Here is a 20,664-nt window from a genome sequence, read left to right as displayed (position 1 = left end):
TAGACAAAATGAACACAAACTAAGAAATCTGCCACTCAGTTTCAGGATGAACTCAAGAGAATGTGATGATGGAGCCATTAAACCAATGAAATCATCTTTATGGTTCTCTGCGTCAATCACATGCAAAAAGAATGCAAATTAATGGTTTGTTGGGATTTGAGGTGTTTAAACAAAAACATGTGGATTGGCCAAACTACATCCTCAGCTACATGACAGATTGACCACGCTTGCCAGAGCCAAGTACTTTAGTAAAGTCACAAAAACCCTTTTGATTGGCCTAAAACCAACCTTGTAAATATTTATAAGTTACCTTGTGTAAGCCATAATCCCCATTAAGGCATGGTACCGGAGTTATAAAGGTTAATGTTAAACATGTTCTTAGAATGACTAGCACCTAAAAGCTATTTTCACTCTAGGAGGGTTGGCTGTTTCTTAGGAAAGCATTCGGATACAATATTACGTTTACATTTTTTTATCTCTGCCTAGGAAACAGTTAGAGACATTTTTCTAGGGCATTTATAATTGTTTTACAGGAAAAGTCAAATGTTGTCTATTACAGAAAAGGTACGTTAGAGAAGTTACCTTTTGCCTACCTAAGGCGCCTGGAGGCCTTTCTATAAGTATTCAACTGTCACCTGGCAGCTCAATTGCTCCCCTGCGGGGAGGTGTGAACCGTTGCCAGGAGCAAACTCTTGGCTGATCTGAATGGGCAGAGATGACCAATCTGAACCTGTTAGAGTATACAAGGGAGACTGGGAGGATCCTTTTTGACATTATAGTGTTCATTCTTGCTTGAATGTCATATCCTGCAGGACATGTCTGCTGAGTTTACATGTATCATTTGTGGTGCACTTCAAAGGAGGGAAATAGAACGGCAAAACTCTTTCATTGTCCACTGTATACTTGCTGAAATCTCATCTTTGATTTCTGTATTTGAGGTTTTTGGGGGTACAGGGGCTGCTTAAACCTGGATAATTGTATGTGGGAGGACACCGGTATTGCCATAATATAGTCCTCACCCCCACCCACAGCCCATGGAGCCGAATCTGAGTTTGTTTGAAGAATTCGGGCATTTTAAAAATACCCAAAGTGGGTAGGGTTAGCCCCAGGAAACTTTACTCAATTGGTTATAGCTTCCCCCAGAGACCATTCTCACCCACTAACTCATGCCAGGCGTAAATGTTGCACCTCAAGCACACACTTCAGACACAACTGGACATGAGGAAGATCGGTAGAGGATGAACCTGCTGTCTGCTAACTGTGAAAGAGACCCGGAGGACTGGACCTGCTCTTGCTCTTTTAACCAAAACACAGAAAGCGACTCCAAGGGTCATATGGCTGACCTCCTCTTAAAACTATAGGGACACAACAACACACAAGATACTTTTTCTACAACTGATCAACTGACCAGCGGCAACTGAATCTGGACTGGACCTTCTTGTTTTCCTTTCTAATGTCAGAAGGTAAAAACTTTAACCAGGACGAACCTGGTTGTTGTGTCCGACCCGCACTCCAAAGAGACCAGCATAAAATTGCGCGTAGCTCGAATAGGACCACTGACTTTGTGCTTCTTGGCACTATTTTTACTTAAAACTTTACAAATTAATATCTACTGTTCCCCTTATTGAATTTTCGTCATTTTGGTGTCATATGATATATTACATTTTACTCTATTTTCCAAATTTATTTTGGGATTTTTATTGTTTTGCATTTTGGCCTTATTACTGTTTTAGCACTGCATAGAGACTTACCTCTCAGTTAAGCTTGTCTGTTCTGTGCCATGGGTACTGGGGAGTTGAGCTCAGGTTTATTTAGGGACTTTAGTGGTTCACTCTGATAGAGATTGTGATTATTACTTGAGGTGGGTACTTATCTCCCTCAGCTAATAACCCAATTTCTTACAAAGGTCATCTTGATCAAACTGTTATGAAAAGAAAAGCATGTTCATTTCTTTGTTGCCCGGGGATGGATTAACAAGTGAATGAAGTAGTTAAGGATTGCGTGATATGCTCTATGATTAACATCATTAAATGACCATGGCTCCCTTACAGCTAGTTGAGTTGCCTGATGGTTTGCAGACTAAGTTGGCTATTGGTTTTATTGTGCCTTTTCAATCTGTTGCCTGTCAACTACAGATATGTTGTAGTTCTCACACCCTCGTCACTAGCAGGCTCGACTACGGCAACGCACTCTACGCCAGAATAAACAAAAATCTCACCCGCAAGCTAGAAAACAACCAGAACGCCGCCGCAAGACTGGTCCTCAACCTGCCAAGACACTGCCGCAACTCCCAGCACCTGCGCACACTCCACTGGTTCCCCATATCGAGGCTAGAATCACCTTCAAGATTCTCACCCACGCACACAATGCCCTCCACAACACCGTACAAGCATAGCTGAACAGCCGACTCAAATTCCACGCACCCCAAAGGACCCTTCAATCAGTCCAGCTCTCCTACGCCACGGTCCCTCACACCAGAAAGACCGGATCGGGAGGCCACTCCTTCTCCTTCCTTGCGACTAGGGCCTGGAACGCCCTTCCACTTCACCTCAGACAGACAACATCGCTCTCCATCTTTGAGAGAAACCCCAAGACCTGGCTCTTTGACAGACCCCTCCTTGATGGACTGGAACCTGCACCCCCCCCTCCAGTGCCTTGAGACCCTTACCGGTGAGTAGCCGCGCTTAATAAACACCTGAATGATTGATTGATTGATTGATTGATTGATTGATTGATAGTTCTGGCCGATTGCCATAACAAATTGTTGGATGTTGAATTTTTACCCAAGCCCAACACAAGATCTGTCATTAATATTCTTTTGAAGATTTTTATGAGGGAGGGGTTCTCCAAAGAATTAGATTCAGGAAATGGAGTACAATTTGTGTCTAATAAATTTCCTGATGCCAAAGCAGCCTTAGACAACATGCAATTTCTCTTTCACCTGCAAGTACATTAATTTGTAGAGCAAACAAATCATACTTTGGTTGATTGTATACAATAGGCAGTAAAGAATTAACTTCAGGTGCGGAATACTGCCAACAGTATGTCATGGTCTTCCCAGACTGCACCCAATAGAGTAATAGGGAAAGGTTTCTTTGACGTATTGAGAGGAATTGAAGCTTCGTTTAGGAGGTGCATGGTTCAAGAAAAGGTGTAAAATATAGGAGTGTGAGAGGGCTGTGGACAACATGACTAGGACCAAGGTGGAAGAAGACTAAGACAGGCTGAAAAAAAGAGTCTGATAGCAAGTTCAGGGTGAAGAAATGCGTGAGTAAGTTAAAAGTTGGAAATTAAGGTGCAGATTCAAAAGAAAGTGCCGCAGGGCGGCACCGCAAGCCCTTTGGCTGCGCCACACTGCGGCACTTTCAAAGCACAGGAATGTGACATATTTACAATAATACGTCGCATTCCTGTGCTTTCCCCTGCACTGGCACACAAACAGCTGCCAAACGCCTGCGCAGGCACCCTTAAACCATCGTTCAAGGATGCCTGCATCTTGGGAGATTTTTTTATGCAGGAAGGGGCACCTTCCTGTACAAAAAGAATCACTAGGCATTGAAAGAGTAAAAAGGAGGAGAAATAAAATAATGTCTCCTCATTGCGCCTTGCTACGCCACCCCTAGGATGGCTTAGCATTCCAGGTTTACTATTCCTCGTAAATCTGGAAATGTGTCAGGTTCCATGGGTGTTGCATGGGAACACCCACAGCAACACCCATGGAACGCCGCTTTCACGCAAAGTGCTGTGTGTAAAGGACAGGAATAGTGACGCAGGGTGGCTTTTCCTATCCTTGTAAATATGTGGCAGTGAAATGCGCTGCCAGTGCGTCACAAAAAGTGACGCACCGGTGGCGCAAGGGCCTTGTAAACCTACCCTTAAGTGAGAATTAAAGACTTTACTCATGTGGTGAAAGGACATTCTAGATTTAAGTCACCAATAAGGAGGCAATGATCTGAGGCAATGCTGTCATGGTGAATAGGAGAAAGCGGTGGAATTTGAGTACAGTTTTTAAAAGGGAGTCTGGAATCTGATGGGGAGAGTAATGATAAATCAGGAGAGGATGAAATAACCTAATAAGCACATAAGGCAATCAGGACGTGAAGGGTCTTCCATGTGTATACCACACAAGTTCTGGGGGCCAATGCTTCTCCACATATGGCTCTGAAGCAAACATGAATTTAACAAAAAACTGTAAGGCAAACACTCAGCCACAAATCTATATGGCAAAGATCATCATTGGGTTGCATCATTTGTCACAAATAATAGTGATGAATGGGCTACCTGTACTAAGAGAGTCATGTTTGGTATATTTGGGATCCCAGTGAAAATGTTTAAAAATACTCATAAGTCTAATGGGATCATTATAATTCCTTGAAGGCTTAAGGGATTGTTGAAAATGAGTTAGGATGCCATGGATGATTATTGCTCCTGCATTCCCCTGGTCAACATGTTTTAGCCAACTTGTGGCCCCATGTGGGATCCCTGGATTTCTTCGGGACCTTGTTCATTGAGTAATACATGAGCATGCGTGAGAGTGAGCCATTATGCATTATGTAGGAATGGAATGGCAACTACAAAATATAATAGAGATCCAGGTATTGAAGAAAGACAGGGGCCCCCCAATGGGTCCACAAATCAGCTGAAAGTGTTTGGACGAGTGCAATTGCTTCTGGTATCTCCAATTTCTCCCTTTTTCTTTTTAAGCTGTTTTGGTTTAGCCCATAACATATGGATTGTAATAAATAAAAACAGTTATAACCTTCCATGTGTCCAAGTCCTGACTCACTTTATTACTCAATGACTATGCATCACTGAACTATTCCCTGAAAGGTAAGTGATCCCATCTGAGATTCCGTTCGCCGTTCAGTCAGATAGAATGTACTCCTTCCTGCTTCCTACTTCCTGGCATATGATCTCAGTTACCAAAATCAAATCTCAGGCGTTCTCAATGTTCTGCACTGCCTGTTTGTTCAAAATCTGGGGTCCATAAGACCATCCAACAATCAGACCTTTAGAGTAGCTCTACATCTGAAGCACAGTCATACCCTTCCATTGTGAGCTCTCACCCAGAACTCTGCCACCACACTACAATCCCCCACACAATCCTCCTTATCTTCAAGCAGAATTCTGACTGCTCAACCCTTGCATCCTCATTGTGAAGGTTCAAATTTGATTCCAACCAACCTTTTCCCACCACCCAACCACATCTTTAAGCGACAAATGTGAGCTTTCTCTGACCCTCACTTCCACAATTACATACATGGTACCATCACACTATTGAATTTTACACATCTTTTAGAGGCTGCCTTAAACCTGGGGCAACAGAAGCAGCATTGCAAAGCAAAGTAATGTGCAGGCCTTAGGTCCCCCACTTCCACTGGTGCCTAGGAAAGGCTTGATTGCAACCCCCTGCAGTCACCAATTCTTTCAGGGTAACAAACAGCATCAGGCAACCCACCCAAACACAGATAAAGGGTGGTAGAAATTGCGTTTCTGGTTGGCAAAGGTATGCACCTTGCCCAAGCAGGAATCACAATCCTAGTCGAGGTAAGCCAGATACACAACCTAAACTAACCTTTGCTCTCCCTCTGGTAGTTTGGACAAGAGCAGTCAACCTTAATTTAAGAGGCATTGTGTAATGTATTTGTGCAATGCGTCAACCAGTAAAAGAGTGAAGAGTAAAAACACCACACAGAGAGATACACACCTCGTTAGACAAATAGAGCTTAATTTAATGAACAAAACAAGACTAAAAAGAACAAAAATTCAAAACGTATAACCAGAGTTAGGAATTTTTTAAGAATAAACGGAAATGTGGTGCTTAAAAGCATAAAGTGCCAACCGGGGCTTTCTGGTTGCTCTAGACTGGGTCAAATCCAAAAGTTCAGGCTGACCGTGATGGAGCATGGGTCAGATACAGGGACTAACCTTGTCCGCTGCAAAGGTATCTTGTTTACGTCATTGATGAAGATTTGATGCAAGGAACAGAGGAGGCAATGCGTAATCGTCAATCCTCTGGATGTAGGCGATGCGTCGGTTGCAAGTCGCGCAAAGTCGGTGATGCATTGAAGCTGTAGGTGATGTGCCATGCTGATGGCAAAGCGCTTTACTTATGCTTGCAGCAGCTATGATGCGTCGTCGTTGAAGGAGATGCGCTGGTTCCGAGCGGCACAACAAAGGCAATGCTTGGATTTTGGTAGTTACAGACCTTTATACCCACTTCTAAGGGCACAGGACTGAATTGGTACCACTTGGCAGGGCAAGACACTCAGATTGCAGAGTCCAGGCGCTGTAGGTAGATGGATTTGAAGTTTTTGATATCCCTGAGACTTCTAACAGGAGGCAAGTCAGCAAGCCCTGGAAATCACTCTGGTTCTGGTTTGGGGAAATGCAGGTCCAGTCCTTCTCACTTCCAGGCAAGGAGGGCAGCACGTCAGCACAGTAGAGGTGGAGTCCAGCTGGGTAGCAGTCCAGCAGAGTGGCAGTGCTTTTAGCAGCACAGCAGTCCTTCTTCCTGCCAAAGTATCCACAGGTCCAGAAGTGTACTGAGTTGGTGTTGTGTCAGAGGTCCAGTACGTATACCCAGTTGTGCCATTGAAGTGGGGGAGACTTCAAAGAGAGACCTTTGAAATGCACAGAGTCCCTGCCCTTCCTGACCTGGCCCTAGACTCATTACAGGGGGTGTATGCAGCCCTTTCTGTGGGGACAGGACACAGCCTATTCAGTTGTGTCAGCCACTTCCTCCCATCCTGTCCATGATGGCTCATCAGTCACATCTAAGCTCCCTTTGTGTGTGGCTGTCTAGACAGAATGCACAAAGCCCAGCTGTTACCCACCTCAGACATGTATTTAGAGACAGGCATAAGGCACCAAATGGTTAAAGTGAGAAAAATCCAACATCCTAAAAGTGAAAAAAGAACAATTGATGGACAGAATGCTGAATCATGTCAAACACTCACCCCCAGTACAGAGATCTTGGCCTAATTCCACAATTTTGTGCTCACCACGTCACCTAATTTTGGACTCAGCCATATGCAAATAAGTCTTGACCATGCTCCCCAGGGGAACAGTTCTGCCTGAACTGCCAGGCTAGGTCCTCCCTGAACCGGAAACAAGCATCCTAAGACCGGTTTCAAGGTATCACCCCTCATCAGCCATGATAGCCTGAATCCTCTGGTATGGGAGCACGGGACACATGTCTGACCATCCCCGTCTCACTTGGGGTGACAAATGCAAAAAGAACAATTGATGGACGGAATGCTGAACAATGTCAAACACTGGGCCTAAATACATTGTTTTTTGCTCAACCTGCCACCCCAGTTTGGACCCAGCGATATGCTCACCATGTGACTGGAGTCAAGCTATCCTGGCTGACGAGGGGTGATACTGTGAAACCGGTCCTAGGATTCTTGTTTCAAGTCCAGGGAGAACCTGGCTCAACAGTTCAGACTGGACTGTTCCCATTGGGAGCAGGGTCAAAACTGCTTTGCATATGGTTGGGTCCAAACTGGAATAGCAGTATGAAACATTATGAGGCTGATTTACAAAAGCAGCCTTAACTTACAATAGTTATAAATTACCACTTTGCCCGTTCTTAAGTTGCTTCTTTTTAGAATATTTACTACATTTACTTACAAGGGTAATCTATGACAAAAGTCACTTGCATTATGCAGCTCTGGAGATCAGATTATAAAGCAGATTTGACTAAATCTTTCACCAACCGAAGGCAAATTATGCAGCACCTGGTTCCATTTAGAAACAACTGTTCAGAATAGTATATTACATTCCATATTTTTTATATACCAGTCTCACTAGGAGGTACCTTAGAATTCAAGACATGATGCTGCAAGAGATGCAACAAATTTGTGATTCTTCTTGCAAGGAGCGCCCCATGGATATAACTGCAGCCTTTGATAAAAGTTTCTGTGATGTGAATATGAATTTATTTCAATAGCTCATTAAAAATATAACAAAGATAGGCTCATTCTATCCACCGTGTTTGAATTACATTTAAGGTTTTTGCTTTCTGCTGAAGACCAAAGATCGTGCCCCATGCCATCAAATGAGGATGTTGTTTACTCTATCTGGGCAATAATTTCACCTTTTAAGTGCAGTGAACATGGCATTCACGTCCTCTGCACTTCCTTCAGTGTGAAGGATATGAACGTCTCATCCTAAGACCCAGCAAGAAATTCCTTTTTGTGCTCGCATCAGAAAGATACTTTTTTCTAAAAAAATCTTGAGCTGAGAGGGAAGAGCTTCACACACAGTGAAAGTGAACGCAAACTGCGTCAGTAGACGCTAGCAGCTTTCACTATGATAGGTGTTAGGCGGCCTATCGCAGCCCTCTTAGCACTGATTAAGACTCGCGGGGTGCAGTTGGAAAGGGAACTATGTCCCCCCTTTGCAATGTTACCTCTTAATAATGGATCCATGCTTGTGGATCACTTCCAGAAGGTGATCCCCAGACAGGGATTCCCCGGTTAGACACCAAGGATTGTGTTGTAATGCTGCACTTGCTTTTAGCAGTGCTTGTTTTTCCTTGCAGTTTTTCCCCAGTGTTCTTTCCCTTTGTTAACTGCGTGTGTGGGTTCCACCAATGACAGTTTGTACTGTGGCTGGCTTTGGAGGGACCACGCTTTCTGTGTGCTCTGTTTATCGTGATTAAAGCTGTGTTTCTCCTGAAACTGCCTATGAGTCATCACCACAGATTGCTGCTGGAAGGGGATGGCGGGGATGTAGTGACACCCAGGCATTGCATTTGCTCCCCCACCAAAACATTAAGTGCAATCTTTCTACCCCTTAGTGAGAGTTTGCCCCCAAATTGTCCCCATGGGGGAAAGGGAAAGCCTGCTAGGAACTAGGAAATTATTTAAAGAATAAATAAATATTGGAGAGGGCAGCCCGCCCTGGCATAGTGCCATGTTCCACCCCACTAAAGGCCCGAACAGGAAAAGAATATTATATATATATTTATTTATTTTATTTTAAATGTGGTGGGGATCAGCCTGTCCTAGTATCGGACTGCGCCCTCCCACCTCTAAAGGCCTAGCAAGCTTTCTGCCCCATTAGGGCCTTGATGCTTGATGCATCCCCTCTCAATCCCCGTAGCGGCAAGAGGAAATTAGGATTCTTTAAGGTGTAATGTTGACATCATGTGGGCCAGTGGAGAGGGAGGCAGTATGGGGATTACCCCCTCCCTGTCGAAACTGTGCACAAAGAAACCTCAATGGTGAATGGCTGCACTATTCGGGCTCGGGGTCAAGCATCAACCAGGGTACCCTACAAAGCTTGAGCATGTGAAACCTAGAGACCCAGAGGAATCCAGGGTGCTGTGGCTTTGTGGATTCCAGCAAATTTTCCTACCCAGAATGCCCTGAGAACATCAATATATGGGCCAAAAAGTTTATCTTCCCATAATTATGTGATAGAAAACTTGGGCACTTGCAGCCAGTGGTCAAAGTCTTCACACTGGCTGGGTGCCGGCTAGTTCAATATGGATGACTAGTGGTGCTACTGCCCCCAAGTAAGTAGGAATATTGGAGGGAGTTCGCCTCACCGAGCATCTTATCAATATATCCTCCAGTCCAGCTTTTTTATCACAAGGGGTGAGACAAATGTACAGTTTGTTTTGCAGTTCTGCGATATGTGCAGGTTAGTGAACCAAAGGACAGAAGATACACAGCCTTCTTTAGAGTTTGGCTTCTGGTCTGCCAGGGCAGCAGAGTGTTTTACTCCATTGCCTTTTTGGATGAGTGACTTCCATCTTTACAGAACTCAGTGGGAGATTTCAGTGCCTTCATCAGAGCTGCTGTCACTGACATTTTGTTAAAGGCACTGATGATTTGATGAGCACCCGCCATATTTAATGTAACTTCTCATTAAAGTTGTTTTCTTCCTAAACAAACTCCCAAAGCGAGGGTTTGTTTTTGAAAAACAAAAAATAAATGGCTCCAAAATGCTGGACGTTTTCTTCTCAGTGTATGTGGGGGTGGGGGGGGTCATTGGAACGTCCACAATAAATAGAGTCGATGGTCTGATTTACTTTAAGGGACACCCCATAGTCAGTCAGGCCACCGGTCAAAGGTTTCCTCAGACAGAGCGGAAAGATGGCGATTCACCTTACTTTAAAGGGAAGTGGTGTCCTGTGAGTTTGGTCGAAAGGGCGCTCCACTACATTTGTGGTGGAGTATGCTATCCACTAAACTCTAATTAGGGCAGAGTTTCTTTGAGGGCTATGTTATGTTATGTTAGGAGCTTTTATATTGCGCACAGCTGCCCCAGCTAAGGGGCGTCCTGGCGCATGACCGGTAAAACACAACTAACACTGAAAAAATAAAAAGGGGGCCGAAAATAGGGGAGCCGAATTTAGAACAAGAGGGTTTTTATAGCTTTCCGAAACAGAAAGAGGTCATCCATCACGCGAATCTCAAGCGGAAGCGAGTTCCAAAGCACCGCTGCTTTTACCCGAAACGCTCGACCGCCAACTCGACTGAGCTTAAACCTCGGAACTACAGCCAGCGCTTGACCCATTAATCTTAGAGAACGGGTCGGAGTGTAACAGGTTAAAAGACTCGAAAGGATCTGGGGGGCTAATCCCCTCATAATCTTAAAAGCAAGGCATAAGACTTTTAAATGGATTCTAGACTTGATCGGCAACCAGTGAAACGATCGAAGAGTACTTGAGACCGAGCAAGATCTAGGCAAGCCAACTACGGCTCTTGCTGCAGCGTTTTGAACCCGCTGAAGGCGGATGATTTCTGCCTGGTTTGTCCCTAACAGGAGCGCGGTGGCATAGTCCAGACAGGATATAACTGTTGCCTGAACCACCAGCTGCCTGGTAGGGGGGTCGAAAAACTTCAGGATAGGTCTTAAACCCCGAAGGACCCCAAAACAGCAGGCTGCAATTTTCTTGGTATGCCCAGCGAAGCTCAGAGAGGAGTCCAACCACACTCCCAAATTTCTCAACTCCGCAACCGGAGTTGGAGACGGCCCAAGTTCCGGAGGCCACCATCTCTCCCCCAAGAGTTCCTTACCCCTCCCTACCACCATAACCTCAGTCTTCTTCGCGTTGAGCTGGAGAGAGTTGGCATTCAACCAGCTTGCCACCGCTCTCAGACCATTCTGGAACCGAGGGGCATCCACGTCCGCATCCCCGCTGATAGTAACCGCCAGCTGAGTGTCGTCCGCATATGATACCATATACATGCCCCACTGTTTGGCGACATCAGCCAGCGGTCTCACGTAAAGATTGAATAACGTGGGACTCAGCGAGGAACCCTGCGGCACCCCTAGGTCCAGGGGATGGAATTTGGACTGATACGGTGGTATAGCAACGCAGAAGGACCGGTCGGCAAGAAAGGAACGGAACCACTGAAGGGCTAACCCACCAATGCCAATCTCCTCCAAGCGATGTAGAAGGATGCGATGAGAGACAGTATCGAAGGCGGCGCTCAGATCTAATAATACTAGCGCCGCCGTCTGTCCCCCATCCAGTACCGAACGCAAATGTTCAACCATGGCAAGGAGGGCTGTCTCCGTGCTATGCCCAGCCCGGAACCCGTTCTGGGTAGCATCCAGAATGTTAGCACGGGTGAGATGGTCGGCGAGAGGCTGGTTGACATGGGCCTCCACCAATTTTGCTGGCCAAGGAAGCAGAGAGATGGGCCGGTAGCTCTCCAACCTTAGAGGATCCAAAGATGGTTTCTTCAGGATAGGAGAGACTACTGCACGCTTCCATTTAGCTGGAACGATGCCCGTAGCCAGCGAGATGTTAATCAAAGAGCAAATCGTGGACCGACCCACAAAAGACTGATCCCTAAAAAGGGCAGATCTTACCGGGTCCAGAGGAGATCCAGATTTGACCTTCTGGGCCAATTTATCAAAAGCCTCAGGGAGGAGCAGAGGAAAAGAATCCAACAAATGAGAGGCGGGAGTAATGTCCAGCGGCTCCGGGGGAAACCCCGTGCAGCGAAAGGCCTGATAAATGCCCTGCACTTTTTCCAAAAAGAAAGATGCCAAAGCCTCACAATGAGACATAGAAGCTATAACCGGAGAAGAAATTCTTTTTGACAGAAGGTCTTTAAGAGCCTTGAATATGGTTTTAGATGGATTCTTGCGGTTGCGGAATTCCAAAGAGTAGAACGCCGCACGAGCTCTGCAGATGGCACGATGATAGATCTTCACGGAGGCCAAATACACCGCTTTCTTAGCCGTGTCATAAGACCTCCGCCATTCTCTCTCAGCCCGCCTACAATTCCCCTTCAAAGCACGTAAAGCGCTGTTGTACCAGGGATTCGACCTTCTGGGGCTCAATTTACTTGTAGTAATAGGAATCAAAGAGTCAAGCGCCCTGGTCAGCCATTGACAAAACCGGTCATAACCCGTTTCAGCGTCATCCAGGGATCCTAGCGGATCCCAGAGACAGTCGGGCCATCCGTCAAAGGTTTCCAGTGGCAGAACTGAAACAGGGCAATTCACATTACTCTAAAGAGAACAGCTGGACTGTGAGTTTGGTGGCTCTGTCCACTATAAGGCCCTAGGTTATTTCCTTGGACTACAACATTGTACTCGAACAATTAAGGAATTAAGGCCTTTCCATCATTAAGCTGGCCATATTGCCCCTAAATCAAATCTCCCTTAAATTAAGACCAAACGAGTTAGGTTTATTTTATCACAGCGCCCAACTGATTGAGGTTAAACTCCGAGGTGGGGCACCCATTATGAGGCAGGCTAATAAATATATTGTGGAAAGGACTAAGCTGGTATTTCCATTGGTGGCAGCATTGTCCAAAGTATTTACTTTTTGACTGGTAATATGGGCAATAGCCAGTAACTCTACTAGCTTTCTCTAACAGCAAAGTGCTATCAGTAGGTGTGTGGCATTACTAAAATAGCTTCCAGCGTTACATCCGCATCTTCTGATAATACTGTATGTAGATGTACTCATTGTGGGGCAGATAAAAAAAGATGTCTAGTAACTTGAATGATGGATATTATTTCTGCTATGTGCAATTACCATCACCTTTATAATTGCAGCTTAGGTGACTGGGTGACCTGACCATACCTAATCAAGACACCATTAGAGGGCATAATAATGCCAATAATATCACCTATTTTTTAAAGTTATTGAGTACAATCCCATTTACACCGCAAGTAAGCTCTGTAGATGGTAATAATATTATTAGCAATTCATTTTGTTTTTTTATTATCATAATTGTTATTGTTGTTATATTATTTATCCATCACAGAGGAGAAGTAGAAATGATAAGTGTTTGAAAATGATATCAAAGCATCCAGTCCACATCTGAAAACACGATAACACTTTGCTGCTTTGTACGAAAACCTTTATGGCAAGAGACACGAGCAGAATCATTAAAGCCATGCCCCGAGCGCTGGGGATTGAAAACGAAGGCTTTGGTGTATTAAGAATGAATGTTCAGTAATAAATATGTACCCCATTAAATTGAAAATGATCGGACAAAAAAGCAAGCAGAATAAGATAAAAATATTAAATGACTCAAGAAACAAGGCAGTGTTAATTTTTAAAGGGTCTTGGTCGTTCTCTTGCATAATAACGTATTTGGCTGAGGTTCCTGGCTCATTAGCTGAAAGTTCATGCCCAGTTGGTTGGCTCAGGAGTGCACATCACTCGCGGCGTGATTAGCTCAAGGAGAGTTTAGAGAAAATAGATTAAGCCTGAGAACCCTCTGTAAGCCATTGAACCAATGCATTCTCAGCAACCGATCTTCATACCTTTAGTATGAGCTAGATGCAAGTTGATTTAGAAAAATGCTTGACTTGTACACTCAGCCCTTCGTGTCAGAGTGGGTATTCGATTTTATTGTGGACTAACTGTGTAGCCAGCAGGGCCACTGCTGAGCCCACCTGAAACTCTAGGTCACATTGACAATGTTTTTAAGTGTTAGTGAGGGGCTCAGAAAATGTACTATATGATGTTAGAGCAATACTATCATTTTCTTTACGGGCTTCATTCAAATGTTTAGAGTTAGAGGCCAAGTTGTGAGCAGATGTAGATGGTGCACCTTGTAGAGGTAGGTTAATGCCCATAAAGACATAATTATGTTTTCCTCCATATCGCTTGAATATAGTTTCCAACTCTGAAGATACACATACATTTGCTCATGTGAAAGGCAGGTGTAAGTGCCTTTACACAGTGGGAAACTGGAGGGGCCCTCCCCGTATTTAATGAGGTGTAAGCAGGAGGGGATTTCCTATATAAAACTATTTTCCTTTAGAGACTGAAAAAAGTTCTGCGGTAATGCACGTTGGCCCCATTTGAGTTATGCGGAAAAAGTACCCAGTAAATCTGTATCTGGAATTAACGTTACTGGATGGAGATTTTGGTACGGGAATCCAAAATTACAAGTTTTTCGCATATTGTGGTATTGTAAAATTAGAACACAATAAAGGACCTGTTATTAATTTATCGATTCCAGATATTGTGGACTTTATGAAATATAGCTCTGTAATTTCCGTATGTGTAAACGGGTACTTCTGGGTCCCTAATTTTCACCCATGCTCAAATCCAACCTAGAACAGGAAATGCATCACCGGGTGTTGGCTGGAGAGAGACGGAAGTTGTAATACCAACCAGTACACTAATTTCCTGTCACATGGTTGGTAACACTAAGGGGCCATTTCGGATCTCGCTCGGAAGGGCTCCGAACGCAATCCGGACGGAAAAAGTACGAGCTGCACGCGTGTTTTTCGCCCGACTCGTACCAGTGAGCAAGTACAATGTGAGAAACGCAAAATCGCTGACCAAATCGTTTTCGGGTCCGAATCGCTCTGTACGCCTCGTCCGTAAGCAAACCGTGCCACCACCACAACTGAACTTTCAACTGTGCCTAGAACCGAAGTTATGACTGCAGACAAGGGCCTTAGGGCCAGATGTACGACTCACCAATTTGCGACTCGCAAATTGTATCACATTTGGGACTCGCAAATTGGGATGTACAACAGTGTCTCAGACACGGTTTGCGATTCCCAATGGCATCGCAAATTGCATGCCTCATGAATATTAATGCGGCTGTCGCAATTTACGACCCCATTGGGAATGGCTATTACTTCCAGGGACGGTGGCCTGCTTGGGTCAGCAAACCACTATGTCCGGGTCTGCTTTTTAGGTCTCGGCTAGCGAAGGCTGCGCTTGCGCAGTCTCGCTTGGCGAGATTTAATCTTTTCTAGTATGGGACTTGAACCCGCCCCTCTTCTCTATTGGCTGGCTTCCTAAACGGAGGCCAGCCATTGGAGGAGAGGGGCGTCTGTCCATTTAAGCCCCGTCTTTTTCGGATTCGGGGGCGTGTTTTTTAGTTTCTTTCTCTCCTCTGGAATGTAAACATTCCAGCCAATGGGAAGAGGAGAGAACGAAAAACACGCCCCCGAATCCGAAAATGACGCTGTGTTTCTCCGAGGCATTTCTGCTTGACCTCGGAGAAAGATGGTGGTGTTCGCTCTCCTCCCCCTGGCGCTCGCTCCCTCTCCTCAGGCTACTTTATACTGGGTGAACTGCGTGTCCTTATACGAGACAGCTGGAATACACTGGTGATCCGTGTAAAGCGGATCGCTGCTGGTGAGTACTTTCCCTTAAGATTTCACTCACACTGCGCCCCCTATCCTATTTGGCAAGATCCATCGAGAGCCACCCAGTCACTACCTGCTTCCAAAAGGGCGCCCAGGAACCGATAAAACGTATAGTGCTTTGTTGCTCTCCCGTAGTACGAAGCGCTATGCATGTGTACCAGTACAATGATTAACTATTGTCTTCAGTGGCAGAATGCACAAAGGGGGGTCACGTAGAACATGTGGAGGGGTCAGGGTCCTTCCACCACTCAAGACGTGAATGTAAGCAGGGCGTGAGATCCCCCACGCCCCGGAAATACTCCCAGCAGGGATTTGACGTGACGCCACGTCAAATAGGTAAGGGAGGGGGACAGGATGCCCCCTGCACAGGTGGCAGCGGGGTGTGCACAATTTAAAGCAGGGTTGTAAACAGGAGCAGAGGGTGTGTGAGAGCTCCGAGGAGCCGTGACCTGAGAGAGACACGACTACATGAAACACTGCACCTCTATCCTCGGCTGGTGGGGAGGGGGCAGAGTCCCTCTTTGTCAGCAGGGTTCTGTGCACTTAGATGAACCAAGTATCCAATCCGATGGCCATACGCGCAGTACGTATGGCACAGGCGTGTAGTAAAGGGGAAACACTTAATAAGGTCACTGAAAGACACACTGAAGAGAGTTGGACAGCTCTCTGGGTTCACTACTTGCTCTTTGTGACTCCAGAGGGTCACATTTCATTTTTTTGCGTTGATAACACGTATATAGGTTGTTATTTGCAGTGCTGTGACACTACGCGTCTATGGTAGAAAAGAAAGCACTGCAACTGCCACAAGTATCAAAGAAAGTCCTCAAGACGCCCGGAGGCAGACACCTACCTCCTCCGTTCTTGTAGCACAGGTACGGGAAGCGCCACACGTTGCCCAGGCTCATGGCAAAGCCCACGCAGGACATGGTGAAGTCCAACTGTCGGGTCCAGGTGGCGCGCTCGGTCGCGGGCTCCCGCAGCCCCAGCGGGGGGTACCCTCCGGGCAGCTTGGCAGACCCATTGGCACACATGTCAGCATCATGCCTACCTCCGTTGGGAATAAGTTGCCCTTTTTTCTCCTCCAGCGAGACGTGACGGGTCCCGTTGGACAGCGACCCCTGACACTTCTCCATTCGGAAATCAGTTTTCAAGTTTTTGTAGTGTTTATTTCCTCTGCGAGGCGCTTCAGACGGTTCGTCCTGCCCTCCACAGGGTGCACCCCTTTAGTCTGTCGCTGACTCAGAGGGCAGGTAGGTGAACAAAGGTCCTAAATGCCTCAGCAGTGGAACCTCTCTGTGTGCCGGCCTTCTGTGTTTGTGTGCTCAGAGTGTTAGCAGTAGTTTTAAACTGAGCTGTTACTGCGCGTCTCCTTATTTCTGCTGTTTGTTCAATAATTGATCAAACTTATAGCTGGCATTGTATTTTGTGTTTGTGATTAGACGGGGTGCTCAGCAAACATGGTGGGGTGTAGTTCGGTGTGCACAGTGTAACGCGGCTGTGTAATCATCGCAGTGTAACAGATGTTGTCAGCACTGCCTCTGGTGGGGACAGAGGATGAGACAGAAGGGAAATTGAGTTGGTAGATGGGAAATTAATTGTATTCGCAGGCTGTGTGTGTGTGGGAGGCTCTGTGTGTGTGTGGGAGGCTCTGTGTGTGTGTGGGTGGCTCTATGTGTGTGCCTGTGGCTGTGTGTGTGGCTCTGTGTGTGTGGCTCTGTGTGGGTGGCATTTTTTGTAGGTGGCTCTATGCGTGGTGGCTCTGTCTGTGTGTGGGTAACTCTGTGTGTAGGTGGCTCTGTGTGTGGCTCTATTTGTGTGTGGTTTGCTCTATATGAGTGGCTCTGTGTGGGTGGCTCTGAGTGTGTGGGTGGCTTTGTGTGTGTGGCTCTGTGTGTGGGTGACAATGCAATAGGTCTCGCATTTGACAGTGATTAAGCTATTGACATTGTAAATAACAATGACGTTTCTTTAAATGTTTTAAAAACAAAAACATAAACAAAAATAATGTCATGAGCAATGCCAATAGCTCTAACTTTAACAATGCCGAGACCATTGCATTGTAAATTCTTGTTAAATAAAGCAGTTATTTACTTTAAATGCAGCCCGTTTTCCTTAAAGGAAAACGGGATGCATTTCAAAAAAAAAAATGAAACTTTTCAGTTTCATTTTTTTAAAGGGAGGCAGTGGTCCCTGGGACCACTGCCTGCTCTTAAAAAATATTTTCTCCCATACTCACAAAGGGAAAGGGGTCACCTGGGGAGCCCTTCGTGTTTGCGAGTGGTTGATCACCTACTTGAAGTAGGTGGTAAACTGCGAGTGTTTTGCAGCAGCAAAACATTTGTACAAGGCATGGTGCCTTGCTATTAGGAACGGATGCCCCTTCCAAATAGCGGGAGTCGGAAATGCTATTTTGCGAGTCTGTGACTCGCAAAACATCATTTGTACACGCCATTACCTCTTTTTTGCGGTCGCAAATTGGAGAATCTTCTGTTTGCGGCCGCAAAAAAGGGTTGTGCATCCGACCCTTAGTTCCGAGACAAATCGAAAACCACATTTGTCACTACATGTGAATCTCACTCAACACTGAAAACTGTAACATCTGCAACAACACTAATTGTGCGTGTTTTGGTTATAAGTTCATCCCTTGCATGAACGTCAAACATCTACACTGGAGAGTGAGATGGAAATGTTCCATGAGGATAGTGACAACTCTAAACACGTTTCATAATAGAGCCTTCTGCAGAATCTATAGGATGGAATCCTGAAACATGGCGGGGTTATAGATCACGCTAGCCAAGAGCAACATTCCACACAACCAGCCAGTAAGATTACTAATGAATTAGATACTATTATATCAAGAAATATAACCAAGGGCCAAGGGGGCATATGTGATATTTTATGGCAACTTGGAGAGTGACAGGTGACACTAACATTTGCTATACAGGCTAAATCAGGTATTATGGAACAGATTGACATTTCATTAATGCCTACTTCACGTCTGGGCATCTTTGACAATGAACATGTAGTTTCACTGCATCTTTACATCCAAAATAGACACTCTCTCAAGCATCACATCCAGCCTCACCCATGCGCCCACGCCAAAGATCTGCTTTTACTGTGCAACTGTCAGAAGAACATCAGCCACAAACAAAAAAGACTCATGAATTAAAATATCATTTCCACGTTAATTTTGACTTTATATAAATTTAAGACAAGATACTTTTCAAAAAATATGTTTGGCAAAAATAGTTCAGATCTAGAAACACCAAAGGTTTTTTTCAGGGTTTTCTTTATTTGATGACACAATTTAAACAATGACACACACTTCTATGATGAAAATAGACGAATGAATGTAACTGTTGAAATTTATAGACGAAATATTTCTCTTACAAGCACATTAGAACCAAACTCAGCAAATGTAATGCCTATGACTGTGCGTTTTAACCTCTCTTGTGCGTTGAGATTAAATATTTTTACATTTACACATTGTTTTTATAAAAATGAAATGTAATCCAAAACGCATAATTATTATTGATAATTCTATCTCCTTTTCCATCAGGAGTAATGTCTAAAACTTGTTGTCTTTGACCATTCTATCTGAGGACTTCATCACTGCAATTGTCATTATCATTGTTAACCTTCTCTGGCACAAGTACTTCTCTTAACCTCACATATATTGTACGAATTGCAACGCATCATTACCATTTACAGACTGTCTTAGGGGAGTAAAAAAAGGCTACCAACTGTTCCAAGAAGACACCTATAACGTTCTCCAAATAATCCAATATTATTATGAATTCTTATATGGGTCTGGCTGTATGACATTCTGGAAAGGTCAGCCAAAGGTGTCATCAGCTAAGGTCGTAAAGGATAGCCAGAGACTCCTGGAAATAAATAAAATATTTCTCTTTTTTTATTATTAATGTTCTATGGTTTATATGGAGCAATGTTTAGAAAGTTTGATGCAGAGCTATATAAACAAATACATTTGCAAACTATTTTCAAAGTTGTCAATATTTAATTATCAACATTAAACCTTGTACCCAATAACCATGTTAAATGTGGATGGTATCTCTCCATGGTGTATGGAATGCTGCAGTTCGTAAAAGGATCGAATCATGAATTGATCCAGAAAAACGTGAGTACAGTACACTTGCATAAAATGTGGCTTTTGTGGCATTGACTGTCTGGCTTTGTGTTCGAAGCGCAATATACTAGAATGATAATCTGAATATTGCAGTCAGGATCTGTCTCATAACTTTAATGAAAGATAGTTGTGCTATGACATGCAATGTACCCCCGGGGGGCCGGCAAGAACCAGTGGCAAGAAAATGAAGTACTGAAACTATTTAATTAGCAGGGAGATATCAGTTCTTATACTAATAGTGGTTCCGGGACATCACCAATACTAGGAAGTGAGTAATATTTGGTATCCATATCAAGATGAAATGTGCTCAGAATATATCCCGCTGGCATGTTGAGTGAGTTTATTTATGAGAGGTTAAGTCTGAGTCTTCTTCAAGGAGGCTCCTGTTCAATTTCCATCTGCTGCTATTCTGTATTCGGTTGTTGTTGCTGCAGAAGAAACTAAGCTTGTATTTGTATTCCATCCAAATGAGGCAAATGTCAATGTGTCCTTCCATGCTTCCTAGAAAAGAGTGGGTTTTGAAACTCGACCCCAGCATACATACATGTACTACAGGGTGACCAATGGGCTCTGCCCGTGCCACCATCCGATTACTATTTGTGTGTCTAAGAAAAACATATATTTTTTAGATTTTTTTAAATCACTAATTTCAATTTGAAAATCTTAAATATTAATGTCATATAGTAATTTATTGTATGATATTACCAGTGAATCAATATAGTTAAACGTCATTTTTAAAATCTTTAATACATGTAACACCTGACCAAAGCAGGGGCGTATTTTTGATGTGATTTCAACCTACTTTTTCCATTTTAAACAATCTTCTAATAGGTGCAATTTGCAAAATAAGTAATTGCGGACTCTTTAGTATTCGGTAGGGATTTACCATGTCAAGTAAAACATCTGTACAT

Source organism: Triturus cristatus, chromosome 6, assembly GCF_964204655.1.
Source record: "Triturus cristatus chromosome 6, aTriCri1.1, whole genome shotgun sequence".
Lineage (NCBI taxonomy): Eukaryota > Metazoa > Chordata > Amphibia > Caudata > Salamandridae > Triturus > Triturus cristatus.
This window is presented reverse-complemented; position numbering follows the sequence as displayed.